General features: G+C 38.6%; 1 protein-coding gene across 7 annotated transcripts in view; it reads right to left on the bottom strand.

Annotated features, from left to right (window-relative positions):
- LOC111870342 (ubiquinone biosynthesis monooxygenase COQ6, mitochondrial) overlaps positions 1-6,719 on the bottom strand; it is a 110,917-nt gene that overhangs the window by 8,981 nt on the left and 95,217 nt on the right. The window contains exon 12 of one of the 7 annotated variants that reach the window (XR_002843831.2): positions 3,909-4,274. The exons of the other annotated variants lie outside the window; for them this stretch is intronic. The gene's annotated coding sequence lies outside the window, so the exon portion shown is untranslated. Of the gene's footprint in view, positions 1-3,908; positions 4,275-6,719 lie in introns of those variants that run through there. 7 annotated transcript variants of the gene reach the window in all.

The following is a 6,719-nucleotide window of genomic DNA, read 5'->3' as shown; positions in this document are numbered from 1 at the left end:
GACAGGGCGTGGGTTGATGGGTGTGTGGGGGGGGGGGGGGTTGCTATGTGAGTCGGTCATGGACTGCGTGGCCTTGTGGATCTGGCATCATGTCCCAGGGGGTTTTTTAGGGAACAGATGAGAGGCTTCCATGACTTGCTGAGACAACCCCCCACCCGTTTGTATGGTTGGGATGGAGTTCAATCTCAATGGCTTCCTTAATGATGCAATCCATATAACGGGTCTTGGTGGCGAGGATGGAGGTATTCTGAAGCTGAATGCGGTGTCCCAAATCAATGCTGTGTTCAGCTACAGCTGACTTGTCCTGGTACAACATCAAATCGGTGGGTCTGTCTTCAAACAAATCATCCACTTTCCTCCTGCCGGTCAAAGCTAGCCTGGGACTAAGGACACTGGGTGTATACAGTATCCCATGAGAGTGTGGCAAGGTCTCTGTTGGGCAGACAGGCCACTCCGTGAACACAAGGTTGAAGGAGCGTCAGCGGCACATCCGGACAAGTCAGCTGTAGCTGAACACAGCATCAATTTGGGACACTGCATTCAACTTCAGAATACCTCCATCCTTGCCACCAAGACCCGATATATGGATCACATTATTAGGGAAGCCATTGAGACTGAGCTCCATCCCAACAACTTGAACAGAGAGATGGGTAATAACATAAATACCACAAAGAAAATATAGAATCTTTAATTGGGGCTAGTAAGGAGGTTGGTCTAGAAATAAACACAGAGAAAACTAAGTATATGTTGCTGTCTAATCACCAGAATGCAGGGCAAAATCATGACATAAAGATCACTAACAGATGCTTTGAAAATGTGGCACAGGTCAAAGATTAGGGAATGACAGTAACAAATCAAAATTAGATTGAGGAAGAAATTAAGACGAGTGAATTTGGGTAATGCTTGCTACTGTTTGTTCAAGAACCTTTTGTCTTCTCTTCTAATGTCTAAAAATGTAAAAATTACAATAAACAAAACTATAATTTTGCCTGTGGTTCTGTATTGGTGTGAAACTTGGTCTCTGACATTAAGGGAGGAATATAGACTGGGGGTGTTTGAGAACAGGGTGCTGAGGAGAATATTTGGACTCAAGAGGGATGAAGTCACAGGAAGTTGGCAAAAATTACATAATGAGGAGCTTCATAACTTGTACTCTTCACCAAGTATAATTAGAATGATCAAAGTTAAGGAGGATGAGATGGGAAGGGCATGTAGCATGAATAGGGGAGAAGAGGAATGCACATAGGATATTGGCAGGAAAGCCAGAAGGAAAGAGACCACTAGGAATACCAAGATATATGTGGGTGGATACTATTAAAATGGATATTAGAGATATAAGATGAGGTGGTATGAACTGGACTGGTGAAGGGCTCTTGTGAACATGGTAATAAACCTTGAGAAGTTCTTGAGTACCTGCATAATTGGCAGCTTCTCAAGAAGGGCTCAGCTCCATAGAGTGAGTGAGTGAGTCAGTTCAAGGTGTGACTATGTGAATATTTAATATGATGTTACAGTCTTATTTTGTGGCACAGAGACTTGCAAATTAGTTGGTGCTGGTGCTAATCACTGTCTACAGAATGTTATGAATGTTAGTAATGTGTGGCTGGACATGGGTTGATGTGTGCCAAATGTGCTCATTAGTACTTAAACACAACATGTGATCACTGTTTGTATTATGTCCATGTCTTAAGTTAATGCTTATCACACACAGAATGTCACAGTTTAGACCATTAAGTAAAGCATAATGTAAATACTACTGAGATGAAGCATAGAAAATTCATAAATTGCATAAACTACATTGGTCAAAACAACATTGTCACTGATATTATTGTATTATGGGGTGGGTGACATAATGTAGTATGCATAATTCCATGTACATGTATCATTTATATTACAGCATTCATTTTAATCAAATTTTCTACAGTGAATTCTTCCTAAAACTAGAGCCGGGCCAGAAGCAAACTTGTAGATGTATTGGACAATCAGGACAGTAAAATGGCAAAGTTTCCTGGACTTAATCAAGCACTGCACTGTGAAGACATATGGGGGAGTGGAGGTGTAGCTCCACCATTCTAAACCTTGGTACTGAATGGAGTTCAGTTGTCAGCTTCATGCACCTGTCACTCTACCACCTGAGAAAGAGCCCTGGTATCCATTGTATAGGGAGGCTGGGTGGGCTCTAGATGTTACGGAGAAGAGCAAATCTCATGCCCGTACCAGAAATTGAACCCAAACTCCTTTGTCACCAGTTACTATACTGATGGTGCTAGGGCCATTAATTCTTAAATTTATATTCAGTACATTGTTGATTTTTAAGGCACTTAACAATACTGTTTCAAACGCAGAATTTATTTACAGTAGTTTTGAGTGAGATGGGACAAAGCTCGTGAATGACAAATAGGTAAGGATTTTGAAAGAAGCAGTTCTGGGTCTTCATGCAGGTGATACCCTGATATTAGTTTAGATAGATGGAGGAGAATCACGAACACCTTTGGCAGGATAGCCAGTACCCTCATCAAGATTCATGGAGGTATCTGGTTCTGATCAGGTACCTCTTAAATGAAGATCTTAGAGCCACACCACTACAGCAGCTTATATGACTGATGAAGCAAGAAACAAGAGGATCAATAAAAAGTGCAACACCCACAACAAAACTATTGAAAGTGTGGCCTTACAGAGTAACAGTTGGACACTCTTTGCAACCATATGGTCCCATAATGTCTATAACTGGTATATTCTGTCAGTTCATGATGGGAATCAATCCAGAGTTGACATTTATGAGTAGAGGCTTGGGTGTATTTGGACACATGAACACAAAGAGCTCTATACATTCTAGAGCCTGAGAAGCAGTATGTAACATGAACTGTTACACATAATAAAAAGCTATGGAATACAAGTTAATGGCCTTACAGTGCTTTCAGCTTTCCAGCATGTCTGGAACTTCAGATGTATCATAAAATAATGTATATTTTATCAAGTGTTCTAAGTAACAACCTATTCCTGGATTGTTTAACATGTACATGGGCTATATAGCATCGAATGGTAGGAAGGCTGAGAGTTTTGATTTGAGAAGGATGTGGAAGTGGTCATGGTCTATTTTAAGGTGCTGTCCCAGCATTTATATGGAGGAACTGAGGAAAATCACAAAAGAACCTTAGTCAGGATATCAGGTCTTTGGGGTTGAGAATGAGATTTAGGACCTATGAACCATGAAAGGTGCTAATCAGTAACCACAATGTACAGGGTCATTCAGAATAACAAAGTTGTTTTGGCTGATGTATCATGTGTAGTAGCCTCAACTGTATTTTAAAAACTTGGTAAAGTAAAATGTACAGGGTTCACTGTGAGGAAGTGGCCAAACTGCATGAGGTCATTAAACAAGTGATCTTGTGCAACATGAATTGGTATTTCAGTGTGTGTCTCATTTTCGATAGTGACTTAAGTATGTATATTCAGAGTTGAATACTCATGGAAGTAGAAATAATTAGTAGAAACATTTATTGTACAGCTATTGGTAAATCTACAGTGAATGTTCAAACAAGTGATCTGTTGTAAATTCTGCTGTTATGAAGTTACAAGTATTCAGAGTTCAGCCCTTGCATGTGAGACAGGGTGAGTTGAGTGTCAGTGGTGGCACTTAGGATAATGGGATGATAAGTGGAACAGGAGTATTGTATTTCAGCATCCTTTTGCATTAACTTATCACCTGTACACACATATACTTCCATTCCATTTAAGACGGAAATATATGTGTGTGTGCGAATTGTCAGTGCTTGAGGAGACAACCACATATTAAATTTCTATACAAATATTTATTGTTACTATACTGGATATACAGACAAGCTTATTACAACTAAAACACACTTCCAGTATTCCAGTCTGTTGTACCTTTGCTAGTCGTTGCTTAGTACCGCTTTAGACGATGGAAATTCCTCCACCTCTGTACTGTCTTTTCAATGTATCCTCTCATTGTATCTTTCTCTTATTGTGTCTCTGGTTGGTCCACATCATGTAGCTTAGGCACTTACCAAAGAGAAATCACTGGCTTCTACAGTTCTGTTACTGTGTTGTACCAATCTGTTTCCATGGATACCTGATTATTGAGCCATTGCATAGCAGCAGATGTTTCCTAGACTGTGATTGATGACTAGCATATTGGAGGTATGCTCTCATTAATGGTGCGTGAAGCAATGGATGTCAGAGCTGCCGTGGTCCGCCCTGATCAGCTAGTGCTTGCTTCAGTGTGGGTGGCTCCCACATGTGTATAGGTGGAACTAGAATGTTTTATCAAAACGTCTCTGCCTAGTACTCCTGTTACTACTTAACTTTGAATGTCTGTAAGTCTATAGCCATCACAATGGGACACATGTTGATATCAATTTTCTTGCTTAAAATCATTTGAGTTACAGTCTCCTGAAATTTGATTACTTCCTCCTAGCTCTATTTGTATGGAAGAGAAGGAAGGAGCACAGAACTAGGGTCCACTTTCTCTTCATACCATGGATCTGTGGGTTTTTCCCACAGTAAGTGCTCCTACCTTTCCTGTCTGTCTAACCTATAAAAGTGTTGTAAGATCTACTTAAAATACTCAAGATTTGTTGCCAATATATATAGTTTAAAGACTAAATATTGTTATATGTCAGTAGTAGTATTAGTTTATTTCACCAGTCTGTCACTTAAGGACATCACCATCCTATTTTAAAGTAAATTTCTGGAATTGGAGAATGATTCAGTTTTTGCCTCTAATGACTTTTTACTTCTTTTTTTTGTGATGTTATGCTAACTTCTTGTTATGTAGCATAATGTTTGTGAATTGGGAGGCATGTAGAGAAAGTGATTAAAGCACAGTCATGACATCACAGGGAAAACTGAAGGATCTTGACATATTTTACTTTTGTGATAGAAGTGTGTCCTTTTAAAAGACTGTTATATTCACTGATTCAGTTTGAGCAATACAGTCAATAGCAAAATTTGATGCCCTTTCAGGAAAAAGGGTAACATAAATCCATTCGTCAATTAAATTGTTAAAAAAAGTCTTCAAAAGGATATAAAATTTCAGTGGATACCATTCTACTGTGGTATTACAGGTAATGAAATAGCAGATTACTTAGCAAACAAAGGAACAAAGATCAGATAAACATCTGCATGTAAAATAGCATTTCAGTGTGCCAAATTAAGATTAAGAAAAATCACTCAAGTTAACTTATTGGAATATTATGCCATTCAAAATCTCCAAAACTCTTGGGACAAAATAGTCAAGAACAGAAATATAATTTCTGATTTTCCAAGAGATGATGCTGTGACTTTTCACTTAATCACCAGCCATGATTGTTTATCAACACAGATTGTCAATTTATCCGTCCTCAGTGTGTGTGTTATGCAAAACTCTATAATAATAAAGATAGTCTTTTGGTGAATTATTTTAAATACTGAAAATAATAATGTGAAAATATATTGGGATGCCAGAAGGCAAATGAAATTCCTCTAAGTAATTGAGCATTAGATACTACTTAAAGTAAGTAAAGCTATCCCTGTACCAGGCTGTGAAGGCCCATAAGGTTGTGATATGTTGAGGGTCCCACATTATTTAGACAGTCAGCTCAAAGATGGCAGCAAGGTTGTCAGCCTTATGTGCCGGACGCGCTTTACTCCCCAGGAAAATTATATAATTAATTCCTAGTACTCGTTTCTGTTAGAGGCTGAGTAAACCCCAGGGCCTAGTATGCCTGGAAGGATTAGGTCAATTGAAACAAATCCAATTATCTCATCAGAACTTGAACCCGTGGTGATGATGATTATTGTTCCTTAAATTAAGTTACATACATAGTTCTCCACATTCTATATAATTTCAGAATAAATTTTGTTCTCTTAGCATTATTGTAGTTGGTTGAGGCACTATGCTACGAGCCGGAAGGTCACAGGTTCAAATCCCGATGATCTTATTGGATTTTTTTCAGTTGACCTAACCCTTCCAGCCTTACTATGGCCCTGGGGTTGACTCAGCCTCTAACTGAAATACTTTTCCTGGGGAGTAAAGCACAGACGGCACATAAGGCTGAGAGCCTTACCGCCATCTTTCAGCCAATTGTCTAGATAATGTGGGGCCCTCAACGTTTCACAATCCTATGGGCCTTCATGGCCGGTTACAAGGATAGCTTTACTTTACTTTTCTAGTTATCGTTATTATCATTGAAACGGTATAAATCGCCAGGTAGTGATCAAATTATGGCAGAACTTATTCAAGCAGGAGGCGAAATATTACAAGATCTACAAGCTAATTACTTCTGTTTAGCTTAAGGAAAAAATGCCTGAAAGGAGTCTTATTATTGTACCAGTTCACAAGAAGGGTGATGAAACTGACTAGTAATTATCGAGGGATATCACTATTATCAACTTCATACAAAATTTTATCCAATATTCTTCTCTCAAGGTTAAGTCCATATATAGATGAAATTATTGGGGATCATCACTGTGGGTTTCGACATAACAGATCAACTATAGATGAGATCTTTTGCATTTGTCAGATATTGGAGAAAAAATGGGAGTACAATGAGACAGTACATCAGCTATTTGTAGACTTCAGGAAAGCCTATGGTTCAGTTAAGAGGGAAGTATTGTACAATATTCTGATAAGAGTTTGGGATACCCATGAAACTAGTTAGGTTGATTAAAATGTGTTTAAACGAAATGTATAGTAAAGTCCGTGTAGGTAAACATTT

Source organism: Cryptotermes secundus, unplaced genomic scaffold, assembly GCF_002891405.2.
Source record: "Cryptotermes secundus unplaced genomic scaffold, Csec_1.0 scaffold391, whole genome shotgun sequence".
In the NCBI taxonomy this organism is placed as follows: Eukaryota; Metazoa; Arthropoda; class Insecta; order Blattodea; family Kalotermitidae; genus Cryptotermes; species Cryptotermes secundus.
The sequence above is the reverse complement of the archived record's forward strand: the minus strand, read 5'-3'. Positions and strand labels throughout refer to the sequence as shown.